The sequence below is a fragment of the Corvus brachyrhynchos genome, unplaced genomic scaffold (assembly GCF_000691975.1).
Source record: "Corvus brachyrhynchos isolate BGI_N302 unplaced genomic scaffold, ASM69197v1 scaffold26, whole genome shotgun sequence".
Lineage (NCBI taxonomy): Eukaryota > Metazoa > Chordata > Aves > Passeriformes > Corvidae > Corvus > Corvus brachyrhynchos.
The window spans coordinates 13,398,739-13,422,219 of NW_008239324.1; the positions used below are offsets into that span (position 1 = coordinate 13,398,739).

General features: G+C 40.3%; 2 long non-coding RNA genes across 2 annotated transcripts in view; both read right to left on the minus strand.

The window, feature by feature from the left end:
• Positions 1 to 1,139: 1,139 nt before the first annotated feature.
• On the minus strand, positions 1,140 to 19,927 carry LOC108448363. Its single transcript, XR_001864259.1, has 2 exons — positions 19,787 to 19,927; positions 1,140 to 17,480 (listed from the first exon to the last, which is right to left on the minus strand). It is a non-coding gene; the product is annotated as an uncharacterized LOC108448363 (long non-coding RNA).
• A 32-nt stretch (positions 19,928 to 19,959) lies between these two features.
• Positions 19,960 to 23,481, minus strand: part of LOC108448364 — a 61,697-nt gene continuing 58,175 nt past the window's right edge. Inside the window, exon 6 of the long non-coding RNA XR_001864260.1 lies at positions 19,960 to 21,718. This is a non-coding gene — a long non-coding RNA (uncharacterized LOC108448364). The remainder of the gene's footprint in view (positions 21,719 to 23,481) is intronic.

The following is a 23,481-nucleotide window of genomic DNA, read 5'->3' on the forward strand; positions in this document are numbered from 1 at the left end:
TTTCCCCACTACTTATACCAAAGGGATTTTTTTTCTTAATCCTGGAAGCTGGTTTTATCCTTTGAAAAAGGTTGTGTGTAAGAACTATAAACTGCCCCCGGGAGCTGTGGACAGAGCCCTGCAATGCTCTGGGTCCATCTAATCTTTGAGCTGTAGAGAGACAGTGATACCAAGGACCACAGTCCTGTGGCCCTAAACCACATAGAACTGCTGCTTCCATGGCTGGATACGTTGAACAAGTAATTTTTGCTTTTCTTGGCTCTTGGAATGTTGGAAAGTCCCTCTGAACTAGGTACTGTGGGCAGTGACAGCCCTTGTGACACACACAGACCCTCCATCTCCCAGAGACAGTGTTTCTGGCTCTTTGCAGACTAAAGCAGATAGTATCGTGTCATATTGGGGCTTACATTAAAGTCACCTTTGCTTTCAGCGCCTTGATGTGGCCATAGATTTGCCAAGGGAAGAGCTGGAGGGCAGGGAGCATGCTGAGATAAAAGGCATCACATTTCTGAGGAAGCCAGGGGCCGTTCACGGGCCTGAGGTTTGGATTTTAGCTGACATGGGCTCCCAACTCCCCTTGGCTGCTTGGCAAACAGGAGAGCACAGAACTGGGTCTCATATTTGAAGTGCATGACAAAATAAGACTTACACTGCTTACGTTTTGGGGAGGTGAATGCTGATTGCTATAAACATTCTGTTTCCAGCCAAACAGCAATATTCTGTAATTGTCCAGGTGAGTCACAGGCTGGAAGAGTTTGCATTTTTACAAAACATTAGGTATAAATTACTTCTACGAATGGGAGCCTGGACTCAACAGAACAATGCAGTTGTCTGTTATAGCAAATCTGGCATTCCCAGATTCAAATCTGCTACAGGCATTCTGGAGTTTAATTAATATATTGTTTCATATGTATGAGTATTTCATGGTGGGTTTTTTTTTTTGTTTTGTTTTCACACACTGCATTTTTAGCTTAAACAAAGTGTGTTCTCTGCATTGTTCTCAAAGCAATTGAATAAATATCACCCAGTCTATAGATGTGGCCTCCTTTCCAGTGAGCAGCACAGCAGTCATGCTTCACAGGAAAGGGGTAACATCCTCCAGTGCAGCTGATAAGAGTAACAATTTACAAAGCAAGAGATCTGTTATGCAGTGAAAGCTTTATTACCATGACTTGATGCTACATCTACAACACATAAGGGTTAATCATTGCAGCAGTTTGCAGCTGGTTTGTGCTCCCAGGGGAGCCATAGCAATAGACTCCTGCGTGTAAGACAAGGTCAGCCTGGCTCTCCCGGGGTCAGCAGGCCATGTGATAGCACAACTCCGAAACTTCGGCTCCGAGCAGATACAGGTGCCAAACCCATTTTGTGGTCTGTTGTAGAGCGCTTCTTGTGGTTTTTGTTCTCCTCACTAAAAACACATACACAGCTCAGTGGTACATAATTGGATGGCGAGTTCTCAGAGCTACCCATCAGCGAGAGTTTTCTGTGGCAGCAGTGGCTTCAGGAGTTTGCCGGGTACATGTAACATTTCACGGGAGACTTATTCTTAGTGGACTGAGGAAACAGAGCAGTCAATGCTGAGTTTAAGGGCCAAATCCTGCATAATTCGTTCGGTCTCATGGTATGAAATGCTCACACAAGTAAAGTGGGCAGAATTGGGCTGTAACATTCTATTAATATTTATCTTCTACTGCTACAAGACACAACAATAATCAAATAAGAAAAACTTTAATCCTCAAATGCAGCTTCAATCTTCAAATTGGTTAGCTTATCAGAAGGGTAATATTTATTTTCAAAGACAGGCTGCTCAGAATGATCAGCTGAAATAGAAATCTGTAAGTTAAAGGATGTAAGTTTATTGGGCAGTGTTGTCTATATTTATAGTTTCTGCTCAACCCATATTTCTGTTTTTATATGCATGTGTCAAAAATTAATATATGGCAAACTTCACCAACAGTTTTAAGAGATCCTAAAATATAATAAAATCAATAAGTGATGTTCTGGCATAAATGTTTCTGTAGCTGAGGGTGGTCAGGTTCAAAGGGCAACATCTGACCATTTCTCTTTCCCACCCTGCTGCAGAGTAAGACCCTCCCCTCAACTTCAAATCACTGGGGAGAGGGTAATTTAAGCTATACTTGATGTACCCTATACATCACTGTCTTCAGGACCAGGTTTAAAATTAAACTCTGATGTACAAAGTTAAACAAAAATGAGATAAAAATTGGCAGGGGTTGAAGAGGGTCAAAGTAGTCAAAACACAAGGTAGACTATTGCTTCTTTTGATTTATGTTATTCTGTGCACTAAAAAAAAATAAAATTATAGCTCTTGTGGAGACTTTTTTCATTGAGAATAACGCATTTCTAATTTGTTTTCTATAGACTTACAGGCATTTGCTCTGGGAGTTGGAAGCATTTATTTATTTATTTATTTATTTTGGCAGGGGCAGAATATCCCCAACTGTTGGCAGAATATTCAAATCATCATTAGATGCAACCTTTGCCACTTCGTTCACAACAGCCAAGGGAAGGAGAAGAGTATTTCACCTTCCATTAGTGGTTATCTTAAAATGCACACATCTTGTATTTGTCTAGAGTTTTGATTTCAGGCACCTTTTCTAAGCTACAGTTATGTTTGGTAGCAGAAAGAAAGAGTTCAGTGAGTTTTTCCTTTCTCATGTTTTACATGAACATAATGCAGCTACCCTCTAGAATTTCAGTACAGGAAAGAGACCAAACAGCAGATTCTTTTGAAACCAATTCAAGAAAATCCTTGCAGGAAGTAAATTTTTTATGATGTAGTCAACTTCTCCACATATTGCCATTTACATGGTTAGTGTGTGGACTGCAGGCAAAATCATTTGGAATTGTAATCTTTATTTTCTATAATATGATAATGAAATCAACTACTATCCACTAGAACCAAATGCATTTCTCTCTGTTACTCCAGTGGGAAGAATAAAAAGGATTTTACTGGCTAAACTGCCAGGCTAATGGGAAAATCAAAATAAAATCAGAACCTTGGATTGCTAGCAAATAAAAAATGCTTATTTTAAACATAATGGTGGACATATACAGATGTTGAAATCTTTTAAAATCTGATCAAGCAAGCTTTTTCCAAAGGTTTTTAATTTTCATGCATGAAAGTCCTTTTTCATGACTTCACATGGATTACTGCTGGCTAAAGTGTGGGCACGTTCTTAGGCTGTACAAAGGCATGAGACCGCAAAAGCCTCAAAACCCTGAAAATGTCTGAACTTCATTACAAATCTAACAGAATAAGAACTTATGCTGTCCAGACAACTATAAAAAAAAATTAACACTTTTTCACTAATATTGACAATGATGATTCTTTGTTGTTCATCTAGTGAGGATCAATTTGCCATTTAATATTCAGATTTTAGTCCTACCCCCAGAAGTCTAAGTGATGCCTTGTGTAAAATGCACTTTGCATGTGTGACGGCACGGGACTGACCTGCATATATGCCATTAGTATACATAATTTGGCAATCATTTATGTACTAATTGAATAAATGCAATTCTTCACAAACACCTGGCTGGAAAGCCGAAGTGCAGCAGCACACAAACAGCAGGTTGTTTTAACAGATACAGCCAGCAAAGCAAAGATCAAATGTTAGACTGAATCTGCTGTGATCTACTGTGCCAAACCCTCTAACAGCTGGGCAGTATTTTTTGTACCTCTGATTAAGACTTTTTCAATGATCCAGTTTTTTTAAAAAAAACCCAACAAACACAGAAGACTACTCATGCATTCTGTAACTGTAGCAGATCACATGTAGCAAAGAGCAGAGCAGAGACTTAGTTGGTTAGAAAATGATAATCCAAAATTTTCCTACATCCATTACACTTTGGAAATCAGGAGAACTATGAATTAAGGAGATGATCACAAAGGTCACAAGGAATTGCTGCAGTATTCACAAAATATGTAAATGCTGTGAGAGCTGTAGGATCTTACAACCAAGGTTCAGAAAGAACACAGGAGCCACTCAGGCTGGGAGCTGCTCAGAAATTAGGTAAAGAACGAAAAGCTATGAGAAATCCAAAAAGCAAGAGACTGTCAGCTGTTAGAAATACCTGTAACACATTAAAATCATGTGCTTAGCATGAGTGAAATCTCTTCCTGATGTATCCATGCAGCAACGAGGTGCTGTTCCCTAGGAGAGGGACATGATTGCTTCCTTCTTGCACTGAGCACTTGATTGGGGATAACCGATCAGTTTATGGATGTTATGCTGAGTGTGTTACTTTACACAATCCTCCAGAACTCAGCCCTGTCAAGGGTGTCTGAGGGTGCCTGCTCAGGAAGGGCCTGATTCAGAGCTCATCCAACTCAGATTTCCACTGTCTGGGTTCTGGTTCAGGCCTTTTCCATCCACCTGTCTGGAGGGAGATTTTCCATCCCAGTGCAGCTGTGAGATGCAGCTTTCTACAGTATCCAGTATTGTCCATTTTCAGTGCATTGCAGTCTTCTGGAGCGAAATTTACCCATTGACATGTACGGATTCTCTGTCCTGCTTACTAATGACATTTCCGCAGTCCCTGTTTTTACCAAGGAAAGCAATCACACCTTAACTTCCCTCTCTGCGTGCTTGGATTTGCATTATTTTGCTCAGGCACTTGCAAGGGTATCGTGCTCTAAGCAACGATAAAGAACCGAGTCTATAATTTAATAACCCTCCTCTGACTAATTAGTATTCACTCAATGAATGGTTTTTAGAGGTCCAGTCACAGGACTGAGCACCCGTTTAAGTTCAGCTTATTCCTCAAGGCACCTCTGAACTGAATTGGGCCCCATTTTATAAAATTACAATAGAAAGACTGCCATGTCAAGTGTACTGATGCCGGGAGCCCCAACCTTGCAGGACCTCACGTGGGTAAGTAATCATCACTTATGCTAATAGCACATTTGACTTCGTGGGATGACACATGAGGATGGACTACTTACTTGACTAAGATTAGTAAGAACAGGCATGTTACACAGTACAGATGACTTCTAAATATCCAGTTGCAGCGAAGTGCTGACTCCCATCAGTGAGCGTTGTGAGGGTGAATGAAGGGCAGGAGAAGATCTCTAGAAACCTCGTTGAATGCTATTATTGAATTGGTTTTGCAGATTTCTAACCCATAATAAACCTCAGCTTTGCCTCCTCAGTGTCTCGCTTCTCTCCATTGCTTTCCTGTTTTGCTTTCCTTTTCTTCTGCCATAATCCAACAATCCTTTAAAATGATATTATTTTAACTCTTTCTTCTTTAATGTTTTAAAATTAATTTTGCAGGTTTGAAAGGTATCTAAGTAACAGCCACAAACCACAAGCTCTGCTATTTAGCTGAGCAGACTACTTGGTAGCATCTCTCCACTGCCCTGCCAAGGTTCCTCCCCTCTGCTCTGCTGGGATCAGTGCAGTCTCTACGCTCATTTAGTCTTTGGCTTCTCCCTTCCAAGCTGACAAAAAGAGCATCATACAGGGTATACCATTCCAGTGATTTTGTCTGATAAAATGCCCAGCTCTTAGGCCTCTGTTTAACACAATTTTGTTCCATACAGGTCACAGAAACAATCAGATTTTGGCCCGTATGATCTAGAATGCCTTTGAACCAGCACTCCAGGAAGGGAAAAATCCTTATGTCTAACCTGACTCGGTTTCACTTAATTGTTTTTGATTTCGTCATGGTCCAAGGTTTTTTTTCCCTATTTTGTTTCCACTAATTTAAAAAGTATTTTGTTGCCTTCCCTGCTTTTTCCATCCTGACCAGAATTTTTTAAATTCTTCTTTTTTTTAAGTCACTGACTCAAGAAGCTTGTTCTGAGAGTAATGTAGTAGTGACCACTGATGACTGGCTTCTAGGGATTTTATGAAGCCAAGGTTAATTTGTTCCTGAGAGCTGGAAAAACCATGAATGGCAAAACATATTTCTGGTACATGCATAATAACTGGTATAAATATTATATCCTACACCAAAATCCCAAACATACAACCTGCTTACCAAGGGACCCTTAAATCTGGTTTTGTTTCACTATAATGTAGAGCTCTGTATAAAAGCCACAAAGACCATAAGTATTATATCATTAGTAGTATTCTTAAGTGAGTATTTTCCTGTTTCTTGGGGGCTTGTAGCTCAGCTGTAATGATTGCTTCGTGTGTGTGTGTATGTGCCTGGGTGTTTTGCCAATCACGTAAGTGAAACAAAAATGCCCTAATTTCTACAACTTTGCTTTCATTGCACTGTAAAGCACTAAAAGCAGAAACAGTTTCCTGAAGAACTCCTCCATAGCAGGCCCTTGAACAAGATGACTGTTTCTAATAAGCAACAGCTGTCGTTGTGGTTTTACTAGTCAAATGATTCATGTCTTTTGCTCAGAAATGATAAGTGGAACAAATGTTTACTTAGATATGTAACAGAGGAACAATTGAAAAATAGTAGACTGTCAAATAGAAATATTTTCCTGTTATCTGATCCTTCACAATTAGTCTGAACCGGTATTTAGTCAGAAGGCAGTGTTGTAGTGGTACAGTTGGAATGGTGAAGAGTTTGGCTCACGGGGCTCTGCACACCGAGCTCAGCAGGCTGGTGTGCCAATGTCTGCAGCAGCTCAGCAGATCTGAGGGGGGCACAAGCACCTCTGTACAAACTGCTGCACCCCTCACCCCCTTTTCCTGGCAGGCTCCCCTCCTATATTTAGTCATCTCTGAAAGGGAGATGGTGAACTTATCATTTCCTCTCCTTTCTGCTGTCTCCAGGGAACACCAAAGTGCTGCTCTGCTGCTTGGTCTTGAGTGAATATCCTCAGTTGACTTCAGCTTCCCTGGGATCTTGCAGGGTCTTCTGGGAGCAGCAGAGGGAAAGTATTCTAATGCAGGAGATTCCAGGCTCAGTTCAAGGACAAAAAGATTGCATTACCCTTCGGATGTTGGGAAGGAGAGTCTAACAGAGCCTTGATGTATTTCTGCTGAGCCTGGAAGCTGCTGCAGTCAGAGAGATTTGACACCCCTGTGGCATCGCAGGGCTCGAGGTAAATTTTTTTTAAGTGCTAGAGGAAGCAGTGGCAAACTAACTCTTATGAGCCTAAGGCAGTAGCATCAAAAAATGTTGTCATCTGCCTTTGAAGGGAGGTCTGGGAGACAAAGGATGGAGAAGGCCAAGGGAGCCTTGGGATGCTCAGTGTGCAAATGAAACCAGTGTACAGCTATAACTTATTTGAACTTGCATGGATGTTTGCCAGTGTAATAGGGTTTAAATCCACCTTTGTTTTGCACAGTTTCTGGACTTCGTTGCTTTTTCAGAACTCTCTCTTCACTATTGCTGTCTGACACTGCTCTGCGTTGTACAGAAAGACTGTCAGAGTTTCACTTTCCCATCTGTAAAATGGGGGCAATATTTCCCTTCTCCCAGCTTTTATTCAGCTTACAAGGCTCCAGGGACCAGAATTCTTTTATTGCGTGTTTCTGTATTGTCTCGTACAACAAGACCCTGATCTCAGTTGAAGTCTGTAAGTATCACAGAAATATAAATAGATAATAATAAAGAGATGATTTTGACACAAAAATGGAATTTTGTATTCTGGAGAGTGAAATAAAATAAGTACAAAGGTCTACTAAAGCGTAACCATGAGATCAAATGATAAAATTCTTCTAGCAACAAAGAGTTGACACAAATTTGTGAGATTAAACTGAACCAACTCAATGGAGGCTTATTCTGGTGGCTTATTCATATAAAGTATATGAAAAAAAGTAAGTGAGATGATCAAATTACCCTCACAGCATGGATTTTGACATGGATGTAGACTAACTGAGTCACCGGAGGACTGAGCAGGTGCGTGGTTCTAATTATACCCTCAGTCTTGTGAGGAAGGAGCAAACTTCCCGGTTGCTTCCCTGGTGGAGATAAGGTGTTATCAGCCATCAGCAAATGAGAGGGGAGAACAAGGACAAGGCACCTGATGGGAGAAAGAGGAGGAAAGGAGGAGGCAAAGAGAGCAGATTCATAATGCTACTCATCTTTTAAAAATGTGCACACACATCAACTTGGAGCCATTTGGATGCCACTTCTCGTACTCATTTCTGGTTTCTCTGAGTAACCCTTCCTTATGGCAAGGCACACAAAATTCATTTCTAACATTTTCTCTTTTATGGGCTCAGAGTGAGATATCTGGATAAATATAATGATTTATTTGTTTATTAATTAATCAACAGGCACGCTAGGAGTTACAATCCAAAATGTCCCCACACACAGGTTTTTATCACCATATACTGTACCCCTAGGGAAATACACATCTTTTTTTCAGGAGTATAAATGGACATTTCTATAAATTGCAACTACTTGGGTGCATGTAATATGCAATATTATTCATCTTTGTATTCCAGGTGAATCCAGACTAGACTACCAGCCTCTAGGGGAGTCTGCTTCACATAATTATCAGTATTCAAAGAATGATTGTAGATGTTGTAGCTTAACAGCAGGTGAATGGTCCTTATCTGAATATTAAATAAAGTGCAACTGGATTTCTGGGCTATCTCTGGCTAAATGTTTGCAAAGTCATTAGTGAAAGCATGCAGCTATAATCCCCACCACTCTTCTTACAATGGATTTCCACTTTTGTTTTTAATTCCTTTACAGGATGAATTGTTCATCTCCCCTTCCTATACACACAATCTTGTCTCTTGGTTGGACTACCAGAAACATCAAGGAAGCTGCCTTGTAAGTAGTACCTACACTTTTTATTTTTTTAATCCTAAACAACAAAAGAAACCAAGAGAAGAGTGACAAAGAGAAAGAATTATTATTTCCTCTAAGGACTATCAGAGCTCTGAGTGCTGGGAAAAAGCTCTGTAGTAAACTGCTCCTTTGTCCTCCCAAGCTCTGGAAACTTTAGCTCTATATTCAGTTTCCTTATTGCATGATCTAAGAGAAGCTTTATGTATTTATTTAGTAAAACCCTTTCCTTATTGTTCTAAAAAGGGGGATTTAATTTACTTGAAAACTGTTTAGTAGCTTGATAGTGGTTGTTATGTGAATATAGTAGATAATAGTTATGACAAAGTTAATAGAACAAAGAAAAAAACAACCACCCCCCTGCTGAGCAGAAGGGAGAGACCAGACTCACCATAGGAAAATTACTGGAGATAAAGGAAGAGGAATTAACATGGGACTATACAACACAAGGGTTTTGAGGCACAGCTCCTGTTTCAGTCTCTGGATGTGAAGAGCACAGTGGTGCTACATTCTGAAGAAGAATTTTCAAGACAGACATATTCTACACCAATTACCTGGGCCAGGACATCACCCACATCCTTTGCCAGGCACCGCAAAAGCTTTGCACCCACCTCAGCCTGGGCCATCGGTGGCAATATTCCCACAATAACTGCAAATATTTTGTTTTACCTGAACATAAAAATAATAGAACATTAAATATTATTTAGTTGCATATTAAAAACCAAACACCACCCCTCCAAAATGCAGCCATCACTACAGTAAGCTATATACTATTTATTTGTACATGGACTCCCATTTATTTTGAGCTGTAACACATGCTGAGTTTTCACACAGGCATAGCCAACCCTCTGGAGTTTCCAAGCATTATACCTCTCACTGCTGCTCTTTCAGGCTTCTGCAGGCTCAGGCAGATGTTTCTACACCCATCTGCAAGGCTTTCTGCTCATTTTAGCTGAAATGCAAGGTAGAAACACTTTTTTTCAAAAAGGGAGGAAGGAAGAACATGGAGAACAATTTTGTGCTTAGCTCTGAGCAGTCTTGGGGATGAGGAAATACAAGGGACTCTGCTTCTCCATGCCAAAGTTCTGTTTCCTTCCATAACTAGCATGTGAGCACTTCTGTGTACTTTTACTTAAAATTAAGTAAGAATGTAAAGCTAATGACTTTTGGAAGTGCTCTGATTCACACTCTTCTGTCAAGAGATGGGTATTCTGAAGCTCTCTAACTTTGCAAGCTTTATTCCTTGGGACATCTTCAGTGGATGTTGCTGTGGACTCATTCTGGGCTTTGTGCCTACGCTACCTCTGCCAGCAATTGAGGAAACAGAGCCTGGATGTGTGAAGTTTTTTCGGTCCCATATTACTAACTATATTCATATGGAGTGAACTGCACAATAATTAAAGTATCAGCTCTGTTTCTCCTGTTTTCATAGTGTTAGAAAGAAAAAAAAAAGAGGAGACTAAGTGAGGAGTGTTTTTTGGTTGTGCTTTTAGTGGAGATGATCTTTTAAAGGGAAGGGCTTTGCACATTTAGGCAGGACCTTTAGGTACCATTTCAGAACTCCCTCCTCTAGGAACAGAAGTACTTTATTTTGACTAGAACAAACTACAGAAGTTAACAACTGATTTCTATTTATTAAAAAACCCAAAACTCCCAACTAACAACATGCCCACCTCACCTCCCCCCTCCCCAACGAAAATTAAAAGGCTCAGCCAAAACTCTTCTACACAGTTGAAAACCCAAATTTTCATTCTTACTCAAGTGTGAGTCACCTGCAGTCACTGGGATTAGTTCTGATTTAACCTTAAAACCACCCATTTGCTAGTGACACTTTTTAGCAATACCTGATGTCATGTTATTTGCATTTGCTATTATTTTTATAACCTTTTGAAGAACTGAAACACCTACTTACTTAAAAGTAACCCTTTAAGAAGCCATTTGCACCTAGAAGTCAACGTCCAAATCCACCTGAACCTGGTGGAAATTCCGATACTTCTTTCAATGGTGAAATCATAATTTCATCAAGTGTACAATAAAGAGGAAGATTATTTGCTTAGGGAGTGATGAGGGTTGGCTTTGTCCCTGTCATCAACCACATGCTGGCTGATTTAAGAACGAAACTTGGACGTGCTCTCAGAGGCAATCAATCATTAGACTGGATGCCCTTGTTCAGCCAGGCTAAGCAGGGGGACAAACACAGGGATGTAATGGGAAAGCAAAAAACATATTGAGTTTTAGAGAACCTGAGAATCTCTCATGTTTCTTTATCATATCCTGAAAAAACTTAAAGCAGTCGGTTTATCCAGCATATGGCTTTTCTGTAGCTGATGGACTGAGGTTGGACCTTGTGCTCTTTATTCATAACTTCCACCACTTTCAGGGCCAGTATTTGCATGCAGGAGGGCTGCACTGAACAGCCAGAATACATGCTGGCTGTAATCTGAGGGTGACAGAGATACTTCCCATCACAGATACAGACTCTTCACCATTGCCTCAGCAGGTGCTGCCAGGTCTCCTGAGCAGATCTGTGATTTGGCAGAGTTTTTAAATACATACAGACTAAAATACCCCCAGCAACGCAGGCTCAACTTCAAGCACTGTGGTAAATAGTGTAGTACGCATTTTCCAATTGCACAATATTTACCTTAGGAATGTGGTTGTTTCCAAGTCTACAGCACACAATCGTCTGTCAGAGTCTGATGGGAGCAGCTGGTAAAGGTAGAACCTGTGCCCTGGGCTCCCCTTGGGCAGAGGTGCCCATGGGCAGGGCCCTGGTGCTCTGCCATCCTGCCCTGCTCCTCTGCTCACTGGCTGCAGTGGAGGCTGGGCTAGGGATGCAGGGAGGGTGGAATGACACATTCTGGGCTTACACCCATGAGCCAGCCCCACAGAGCTACAGTCAGTCCCTACAAACTGCAGCAACTTCCATGAGACATGGGGTGAGTCCTGACCCAAAGCCCTGGGCGCTCCCTGGACTGGTATTGAGTGTGTGTCCAGGTGCTCAGAGCCCTCAGCCTTCCAGGAAAGGCAGAGGGAGGCCCACAGCAGATAAATCACTGCTAGCCATAGAAACATTCCTATACAGGAGAGAGTGCAAGTTATGCAAATATCTACTCTATAAATCTGGTATGTGGCTTTGAAGAAAAACAAAAAAGCCACTTAAAAATTTGTTCCAAATTTGGCCACATTATAGTTTTGTTAGTTCAAAGAAATGAAGCTAACTTTATTGTTATTTGTGTTTGGATCAAAGAAAACTATGAAAATAAACATTAGACAGAATGATAATCAACACTAGAAAAGAAATGTTTACTAAAGATTTTCTTCTGTGTTCTCTTACCAGCATTAATAATATTTTCTTTTTCTAAAGTTTTCTTGCTTCCTTCAAAGAGATTGATTTCAGTAGAAAGAACAAACATATGCAAATAAACTGAATGATGTTATACCCCCTGCCCCTATCCCCCCAAACTGCATCAGATAATTCCATATTGTTAGTCTGCATTACATTTTTATCAGTTTTTTGTCTTAATCAGATATGAAGCTCTTGCAGTACATCTCAAGAACTGGGCTGTGACCCTGATGTGACTCTACAGCACAGAAGCAGCCCTAACCCTGCTGTAATCTAATAGTTCAAATTTAACAGATTTGTTTTTTCAGTGGAAATAATGGCTTCCTGTCACAAAACAGAGACACAGATTACATATCTGATAAATGGCTTTGGCATGACTTTTTCATGTAACACACAATTAGCAGTGCCTTTCATAAGATTCATGGTTTAAGGATTTGGTGAAAGCATGAGTAAGTTCATTACTACGTATTTTCTTTAAAAAACCCGCCCTACTTTTCTGCTAGTGCTTTATAAACAAATATTACTTTGCTTAGAAAGAGATCACCTATGCTTTCCGGTGTTAATTTAGCCTCAAAACACTATACTGAAATTATTGCCACTGAGTGCTGATGTATTTTTTCTTCATGAGACATATAATTATAATTGATAACTCAAAATGGAAATGGGGTAATTTTGATTTTATAAGCTACCACCCATACGGATACTGAAAATTTCCACATTATAGCTATAATTGTTTTTTGTCATGCCATGATCCCCTAAACATTATCAACTAATTAATAGCTGAACAATACATAAGGAGGGATGCAGTTCTATGGATAGAATTAGGTATTTTGAAGGAGTTTATTATCTGCAGTTTGGTTTTGAAGGCACAGTTCAGAACTGCTTCTGCTGCCTTCATTGGTTATCTTATCTCCAGGCCACCCAACCACCAGCCTTACCCTGCGAGTTGCTAACTCCCAGCAGTTACAATGAGGTAATCATCACCTTGTAGTGGAGTGGTGTGAATGCTGGTCAGATGGCCTGTATTTTATTAACAGAAATAGGGTCACAAGTCAAATACATGCTCGGGGTCAGTGAGCAAATACAAAAGAAGATTAGAGGAACAAAAAAATGTGACTGGAGGGGTAAAATCCCACTGGGGGTTAATCGAGCAGAAATGTATCAAAGAATGTAAACTACCCTTTCTTTTGTTATTCATCATATGGGACGCAGTTCCTGTGTCCTGCTGATTCCAGTCAGATAGGGCATCATCTCCAGAGTGCTGTCCTTTAATGAGCTCTTTGGACAGAGGGGCTGCCAATAATACTCCTACCTCTGCTATTACTACTGCTACTACTCTTAAAACAGTAACAAAAAAAAGAATTAAAATCACTTAGCGTAAATATATAGATCACAAAGACTTGCTTCACATAATATTGCACTATCCAGGGACTGCCTACAAAACTAAGAGAAAAACAGCATTCAGTGTCACTTCTCTAGGAATCTCTTCTGCCTCCATCATGAAAAGACTGGACCAAGAATTGTCTCCACCAATACACTGATTTAGCTCCAGCTTGAAATGTAAATGAACTAATAAAAGTATTTCTGAAGAGATGGTATTGCATTGGCATAATTTTAGTTTTTCTAAGAAAACTGTCTTTCTGAGTGATCTAATAACAGAGAAGGAGCCAGCAGCCTGATCAGCACAGTAAGTACTGGACTTGGTAGGGCCCAAATGGCAGCAGTCAAGAAAAATCATAGGGTACTTACCAAGCAGCAGCTGATTTTCTCTTCTGATACATGTTCATCGCTCTTTCTGTGACAAGAAGCAGAAATTCTGCCTATTTGAACTATACACATTTGTCTAATTCTTTAAAATCCCAGCAGTAGAAAGATTCCCTTTTCATCAATTTCCATTATGCTTGTAGCTAGATATTGTAATATGGAATTCTTTTATCCATGTATATTGCACATCTATAGATTTTATGTTTTCACACATCACACGAAAAGCATATTTCAAAACTATTGCGTTATGATGTGCCAGAAGAATATTGCTGTGGGAATGCAGACACATTATCAAAAGTACAGTATAAAACAGGGCGATGGGTTGCAGGCTAGCCACAACAGAAGAAGCCCGGAGGTCCAGCTGCACCCTCTGGTACAAAGCGGCACTGACACGAAAAGGGTAGAGAGTGAGCTGCTCACCCAATGGAGCTTCTCCTGGCTGACTGGAGGGTGTGCACAGGCAGAGAGGAAGAAAGTGGGAGGGGACTCCTCATATGGGTTCCACGGAGAAGGTTTATTGGGAAGATATCAGGAACTAAGAGCTGTAAAGGGCCCCGGAAGGGGGAGCCAAAAACGCTGAGTGTGGCCAGGGATTTTATAGGGGGGATGGAAAGGCGGGGATAAGGAATGCAGCCAATGGGACAAGGGGAAAGAGACAGGGTTGAAGCTGAGGGAACCAATGGGATTAACACAGAGGCGGGACTTGGGAAAGGAACCAATGGCGGTTCAAGTAGCATAGAAGTTTCTAGAACTTCTACGTATTAACTAAGGGAAATGAATATTAACAACTTGATACATAAAATACGGAGGGGAAACCGTGAACCAATCATAAAGAACACGTAGATCACGGAGCTGGACGATTATGGGCTCTCCCCCTAAGTGCAGAGTGAGTTGTTAAACTTCGGTGCCTGACCGCCGTAAGCGGTCTCGGTTTTAGCCTGAGGGTAAGGGCGGCTGCACCCCCCCCCCCCGCCACCACAGGGCAACAGGGAAGGGAGAGGCAGGCGGGAAGGAATGCTGAGTTTTAGGAATATGTGCCTCTGACTTACCGTGCAATGTTCATAAAGCGTCTTAATTTTGTTTTGGCATACTTTAGATACAAAATAAGCAATATGTCCTTCTGCAAGGCTGAAAGAAATGTTAACTGGTTCAATCATGCCTTTTGAAAGCAAAGTTGGAATTTCTGTCATCAGCACCAAGATGAGCCAAATCAGGCTCAGAGACTGTAAATCTTTACATGCCAAAGAATAACACTACATAGATGAAAATTTCATGGCCAGACACAAACTGTGGTAGACGACTGAAGGATTATTGTGAAATAAAATACAGTAAATTTAAGTTTTCCTTGAACTGAAATCGAAGGATTCCTTTATTACCTTCCCAGCTATCTATAGATGCTTTCTCATACAGTTTATTTTCACACACTATATCCCTCCTATAATATATGTATTTCATCCTGCATCTTTTAGCAAAGTCTATATCTAACTTATATATTGTCCCTTAAGTTTAAAACTAATTTTGTGCTTACGTGCTCCCCAGGATTGAACCTTCTTGGGGCCACATGCAAGACTTTTCTCCTCCTGGGATGATGGGAGCTGTGGCAGTGTGTGCACACCATGCCAGGCCTGAGATCAGCTGCCAAGTGTGGACACCCACAGAGGATTTTCTTTACAGAACTATCTTAAAAATAGAAATGTCTGTCTCTTCCAGCTATACTGGCAGACACTGTTTTCCCAAAGATCCAGATACACAAGACCTTGTTATCAACTGCAGCTTTGACCCAACTTACAAGTAAGTTAGTGGGTTGGAAATCACACATTTTAGAAATATTTTCTGAAGGATGTGATCATATTTGCTGCCCTTGAAAGTGTTTAATGTTGCATGTTCATTACATATTTTTGTGTTACTTAATTTAAAAGGTTTTCAAAAAATACAAACTGCCACAGAGTGGATTTATAGATGCTTAGAAAGTAATAAGAGATATTTAATACACAAAAGAGAAAAACTCATATAGCTACACTGACATGCAATTAATAGATTTCTAAAAAAGTTACTAGCAAAGTGTCTTTCCAAGGTTTACATTCAGTCATTTGAGTCCTTTCTATGGAATACCATCCACTAAAACACAACATTCTGAAGTCTTTCTGCTAACTTAATGTAGAAGTACTACTGAGAAGAGTTAGCTTTTTAATAACGGGGTCAAAATATTTTAAGAACTATCACTTCACGAACTATAACTAATCAATTTGCACCTGTGTTATGTGGAGGAGACACACTATCCACTTTGGACAGCAGTGCTGAGATGTACTAAGGTTTGCATAATGCCAGCGAGCTATATTAGTACTTAAGGGCTTGTGAATAAGAATTTTACTGCAGTCACAACATATACATTGGGCTCTTCTAGTAAATTGATCACTCAAATAAAAAGAAAGGAATGTTTTTGATCTGCAAAGAAGATGAGCAAAAAGTAAGCCTGCTCATGTTAACTCTGCATTAGGGAAAAAAATGAACTTTGATCTATCATATTGTGGAGCTGCTTGTATTTCAATGGCAATTTATCAATTTTTAATAGTCAAAGCTCCCAAGCAGTAAAAGCTTCTTAGACTTCCCAATCTCATAGCCACTACTTAAAATTTTTTTTCTGCATGATTTACTGTTTGGAAGCAAGAAAGCAACACAATTTCTTAAGGATTCTTTCTTTTATACAAATTGATGAAACGGAGTCCAACACTACGAATTTTGTTCTTCCTCATGCTGGTGTAAAAGAAGTGCAAAATCCCACCTTAGTATATCTGAACCTTTCTTAGCTAATCTAACAGATAGCACGGAGTATCAGCAACGGGACTGAGCTAAGGTCAGGATGCAGCAGCAGCAGCATCCCCAGCCCTTCAGGGAACGCTTCCTCCTGCAGGGATGGAGCAGGGTCGGTGCCACCCCTGCTGGCAGTGCCCGCTCCAGCCCAGCCCGGGGGGCTCCCAGCCTGCAGGGAGCAATTAGGAAGCTCTGGCTGTGCCCCAGCCACCACGACTGCTGCAATTTGTCTTTGCGGGGACAGAACAGGTCCCCCTGCTTCCTCCCCCCACACCAGGAGGGTGGGAGAATCTTTCCCAAGGTGGCGGATCCAGCTCCACGGTAAGTCCCAGCTTTTCTGGCTAAGGTGTGCCCTGTATTCCTAAGACAATGGAGACGTGAGGATGCTTAGCACCCTGTGGGCCTATCACACAAGTGAATCTAAAATAAGCTCAAGACTGTCTTGTTTTAAAAAGGTTACCTTGGAAAGTCCAAAGCACAAGGAGAAGCATTTAAGACTGCAGATCCAAACTTGTGTGTTGTTACTGCTAGACATGAAAGCCTAAGATCAGAATTCAGAATTCAACCACTCTGACTCAAAAATACATCAATGCATTTGCTAAATGGAAACCCCACTTGCATCACATCTTATCATAATGTCACAAAATGCAGAAAATTACAAATCAGTTTTAAGGCAAAATACATGACAGCAAAATATAAGTACACAAAAACTACATTAAATATCAGTCTTCATTTGTCCCTACCAGTTCAACTTACCTCTCAGTTCCAAACTCCTCACTGCAGTGCACAGCTTGAGATAGTCTAAGATCCATTTTAGAGTGGACTGAAATATAAATGACAGTTCGTACTACACATGAACATAGACAACTGTATAAAATATTTAAATAAAGACAGAAAAGAACAGAGGAAACCAACAGAGCCTTTGGCAGACCCAGCCTTTGGGAATTTAGCAGCTTGAGATTCATTGCAAATTTCATCTTTAATGTTATTTTTAGTTCAATATTTTGTAGCACTCAGAAGTAAATCTTTGTGTGCTGTCTCTCCTCCTGCTTGTGCTGCTTCCTTTTCTGATCTTTTCTTTTAAAGAAACCTAATATATTTTCAATACAATTGATTTGTAACATGTTTTGTGATATTTGTTAAAGTTATCCTGTTTGTTCATACAATTCGGTGAAAACCATTACACTGTTGTTTCTTTTAAAGTGCTGAATATTGCTTGTCATAACTGAACAAAACGAGACCCCCCAACAGTCTTTGTTCCATCACACCTTGTGTTGCATTAAATTCTCTGACATTAATTTTGATTCTTGGGTTAGAGTCAAATTCTTTTTGTTAACCTCTCACTGCTGCTCCAGATACTGCCACACACAGTGCATTTCCAGAGCAGTTGTGATTTTTATCCTGGAATCTGTCCTTTGTCTCTCTCCTCAGCAATCTGACTGGAATGACACACAAAACACAGGACTGGGGGTGGTGCAGAGAGGATGCTGGACAGCTACCAGCTGTAAGAACATGGAAACTGGTATGTTCACACCCTAGTCCACTGCACTGAAGATTGCTATCTGTCCATGCTCAGGTGTCTTGTACAAAGCCTACTCCTATCTTTTAATTGACTTTCCAAGCCCTTCCCCTTCTTGCACTTGCAGAGAACTCAGTGATCATATTCTCCCATTACTGTGCTTATGATTTAATAGTTGGGCTGCAGAAAATGGCCTTAAAATGGGCTATTCCACATCTATGGAACTGAAACGAACACCGTAATGTGACACGAGATGGGAACCATGCAGGACACATAAAATAAGACTAAGGCTACTTATCTGTGCAGTATGAACACTGTAAAACTACTTTTGCTTTAATTAATTTTAATTTCATCAGGCTGCAGTTGGAGTTGGGAATTTTTTCTTTTTTTTCAGAGAAGGATTCACAAGAGGAGAAGGAGGATCTTGCCTGATCACAAGGCTTTACAACTGAAAGAGGCTTTTTTATTTCAAAAGCCTGATTTCTAACATGTAGAGACATTATTTATCAGTTCTTTCAAATGCAAGGACTAGGACTAAATGATCAGGCATCAGTCTTAAAACAAACAAAAGAGGTATTTTATCCTCACAGTGCATAATGAAATTACAGAACTCATGGCAATAGGATGGTGTGGAGGTCAAAAGTGTAAATGGACCATTAAAAGGGATTACATGAAATCATGGAAATGAAATCCATCACTAGCTACTAAACATGATGATCAAGATCCAGCCTCCAAATCAAAATGTCTCTGACACTGATCTTCAGAGGGCAGGAGCACACAGGGGAAGAAGGATTGCTCTGTATGAGAGATATATCAGAGTTCATACACTTTTTCCCCAGACATTTGCTCCTCTCACTCTCAAAGGGAAAACACTGGATATTTTGTCTGACTCAGGGTGGCAGCTACTGCGTGTGTTCTAAAGTCTTCAAAAATCCCAACTCATTTTATTTGACATTGTATGTTTTAGAAATGTTTCCGTTTTAAATTCAAGATAATTAGGGGGAAAAGCCTGTAGAGAGTCAAACAGAGGGCAAAAAGAAACAAAAGTACCCAGAAAAGATGGACTTCAGAACATTTTTCATGAAAGTCATATTTTTCCCTAGAATTGTGCGTTAGGGTCTCATTTTGCACTACAGAAAAATAATTCCATCCAGTGATAGCAAGAAATGAAGTCCCCAATACAGAAACCTATGCAGTGCCCACCTTCCAAAGTTGCTGAGAGGCTGAAGCAACCTGACAGAACCATCCTGCAAATCTGAAATAAGTCCCTGTGGCCTCTGCAGTGCTGAAATCACTGCTCGCCATTGCTTTCACTGCACTGAATCATTTGGGCCTCTCCCTTTCTATGTGAGTCAGGTTGTGAAAACTGAGCCTTCTCTGGCCTGTAGGATTCATAAACACCTGCCCCATTAGCCCACTTTCACTATTTGTCTAATGACAACCACAAGTAATGACTTGACTCAAGTCATGTCAATATTCTGCCAAAAACTACCATTTTGCCCTCTTAGCCACCTCCTCCCACCCACCCACAGGTTATGGAACTGTGGGATGGTTGCCAGAGAAATGCAATAAAAAGTAGGAAATGACATATACAAATAAAATTCACTTACCTAAAAGCCCTGTTCATCAGATCTCTTTGTGCTGCCTCCTCCCCCACCATCCAGTCCTTTACTTCCAGCACTTGTTTCTCCTCTCTCTTAATTTCCTCTTCCTTTGCTGGCTTTTTTCTTCACATGTTCTACTTTCTGCACTTTTTTTTTCTTCTCTTTTTATGCCCTATTTTTTTCCTTTGGCTGAAAAAGAATAAATGAATGCTTTTATATTTTTCCCTTGCTTTAGAGCCAGTAAAGCATTATGGAGTCATTTTACCATTTTTGCTCCCTCTTCCCAGTTTTTCTGCCACCACTTCTATTGTGGTTTTGTACTTTTCTTCTGCCCTCCCTCCAAAGCCATCAGTCCCTCCTTTCAAGTACTTCTTCCTCTGTGACTTCATGTCCTCTTTGGAGCTCCTGTTATGTCCTAGTGCAGTCTGAAATTATCCAGATTTCCAGGTGGATTTCTTGGGCTTCTGAAGTTTTGATGGTGGAGAAAGGTCATCCTAAACACATGAAGCAATGCTGAGTCCTTCTGATGGCAAGTTTCTGGGTGCACAGCTGTGGCTTTAGGGAGAAGCAGGGATGGGAACTGGAGCGGAGCAGAGTCGTATTCCAGTGGTCGGGGGAAATATCCCCCCTTGCTTAACTCTAAGTTACTTGTTTCACTCTTATTTCCTTGGCCTTCAAATGTTCTAAATCATTGCCTGAGAATCCATTCCTGAAATCTGGAATCTTTATCCTCATGGATGGCCCTCCTGCCAAGAGTACACAATAACTAGGAGTAGCACTCTGTTTTAGCTTGTGGTTGCTCACATTTTCCTGGTACTTAAAACCCTTCTGAAGACTGACTGTGGATCCCAGCAGGATTTCGCTGCTCTGATTTGGGTTGCACTTGCTGCAGGGGAGCCTGGCCCATGCTGAGCTGTGGCCCCTGGAAGCTTTGCAGGGTCATGTCTAAACATACAATGACCACAAACTGGTGTTCTTGGAGGTTTAGCCTGGCTATAAACCATTGAACAATTTTAATTCATCCCCATTCCCCTTCATTCCTGTTAGGTGTAAGTACATTTAAGGCTTACAGGGAAAAACATTATTTCAGGTTTGTGAGATAAGATGGTGAAAAAATGGAAGCAGCACTAGCTTTCGTATATATTTTCTGTGCTAAGAATTGAGAGAATGGGGAATTAGGGCTAAAGTAACAAGCAGAGAATGGGAAAGAGCCTGACTAGCTGAGAATTTCATGCTGTAAACATTATTCTAGAAATAATCTTTTTGTGTTTCTGTTCTTTACCTTTTTAACAGCACAATTACCCATGACAATATCAATTGAACAAGACTTTAAAAAAAACCCACACGAGCCACCTTAATGAAATACCAAGCACAGCTCAAACAACAAAAAAGATTCCCATTTTGGGGGCTTTTCTCCATTTATATTAAGGATCAGTTTTTCTGTGGAAGAATTGCACAATATGGGTTTTTCCTGCTTGTTCATAATAGGTCATTCATTAAAGAAAATACTGGGAAATTATTTTCTGTGTCGGTGGATACAGGATGCCATCTGGGAGCTGAAAAAATGAACAGAAATCAGGCCGAAAAAAAAAAATTATTAAAAACATGAAATTAGTTGCACTTAGAGAAAGCAGACGAACACTTTCACAATGCCAGCCCCAGCAGCTAGGCTGCAGTAATTGGCGCTTTGTCCATGCACTCACGGGAGCGGCCGGGGGTTCCTCGGCAGGCTCTCCCTCGGGGATTCAGTGCCACATTTCCCCCGGGGCTTGTCCCTCTGTCCCGCTCGGCCCCGGGCTCACCAGCGCCGCATGGATGCTCTTTGTCATTTCCTCCTGCAGCTTTCCCCAGCTGTCTGCTCACTGGCACTTCTCCATTCCTCTCCTTTCTGCTTCCAGTGCTCTGCTTCCTTTATTCCAAGGTGCTCTCTGGCTAGCCCTGTAACACAAGGCTACCGTGATACATCAGGCATTCTCCTCCCCTGGTCCAAAAACAACAGGTAGATCAGAAAACCTCTTAAAATGAGAAATTGGCTACTCTGACTCCAGTTCCAGGGTAATCGAAAATTCAGTGTTCACCATTTTGGGGTAAGGTGGATGGCTTAAGTTAGAAGGGGGTGTCTATGTCAGCTGATAAGGAAATCACAACAATATAGTGAGAAATATATTAAGATGAATATGGCCATATGCCAATTTTTTCCCCCTCATAAATAAGACCCTTGTTTACCAAATGTTCAATTTTGGTTATGTCACTATAAAAATCAAGCAGCTGGTAATTCAGGCTTGATTAGCAGGTCTCCAGTTTTGATTAGTAAATTACTGTAGTAATCAAGGTTAATTCTCATTTCAGAGCTATGCCACAGATTTTATTTCTTCCAGACAACTGGATTTATCATTCTGGAGAAGGAATATTTTAATAAATATTACAAAAACATCCAGAAAGAGATTAAAAAAGCAGATCCAAAGGGGTTTTGAAAAAATGGGGAATCGGAGCAGCAATGCTGCTCAAACATGAAACAGTTAATGTCCTAGGAATAAAATTCCAAGCTGCAATTTTGCCGTAGATTTCCACATAATATATGCAGAGATTGCATTGCTAATTCCTTTTACCTAGTGTTTCTATTTCTATCTTTAAAAATTGTTTTCTTTGGATCTTCATCTTTCATTTTAAAAGAAAAAAAAGTATACAGAGAGGCTTAAAAAGAAGCCCAAGAGACCATTATTAGTATAAAGATAAACAGTAGAATGGATTCTAACTGAGCCAGAAAACATCACTGCAGAATTTACATAAAATTTAGTTTTCAACCAAACATATTGCACATCCAGTTCCAGCTCATCTCATAATGAATATTCAAGCTTTTGAATGACCCACATGTCCCATAAGTGAGCAAGAGTCCCCAAAAGCCATCATTGTTGTTGAAGAGGCACAATATTAAAAAACACTGAGAATTCATTAGGGATTTTTTTTTTCCATGAAACTTTTACAGAATCTTTAGCCTGCAAATGCTGCGATTATTTGAGCATACAAGTCTGTCAGGGATTTGAGTCTGGATAATAAACTCTTATATGGTTTTTAATTAGGATAATATTATTATTTTCTAGTCATAATTCTGGGTCAGATTCTGTGTATCTCTCTCACATCACTTTTGTATAATTAGAGACTAAATTATCTAAAATAAATATGAAGTTTTGCTTTATCTACTCAGTACTGCATGCTTTTCCCAGATAGGAAAGAACAGGCAATTTTTAGATCTACCGTAGTATTCCACTCAAAATATTGAGATAAATTTCTCCTCAATAACACAGAAAGAATTGACTAAAGAAGCCCTAAAATATATGTATATAGAGACCAATTACTGAGAATACAGTAAAAACTGAATTCAGTATAAAATTATGCAATTCCTATGTCCTTTGAGGGAAAAAGAAAACCAAAACCACAAACCCAAACTCCCTTTTCTAGAAAAAAAATGCCATGTCCTTTTATAAAAGGCTAGGGAGGAACCTGGAATTTACTTCTGTTTGCATATTCCACTGGACTAATTTTGCTACAAGCACTTCCCTTATGCCAATGGAAATCGGGGGGTTTTGAACCAGACCAGCATCAACTGTGCTTCTAATTCAGCACCTTGTTCCTGATGATGGCAAACAGAAAATGCTTCAGAAGGTTCCTTCCCAGTGCTAGAAAGTCAATAGCCATCTTAT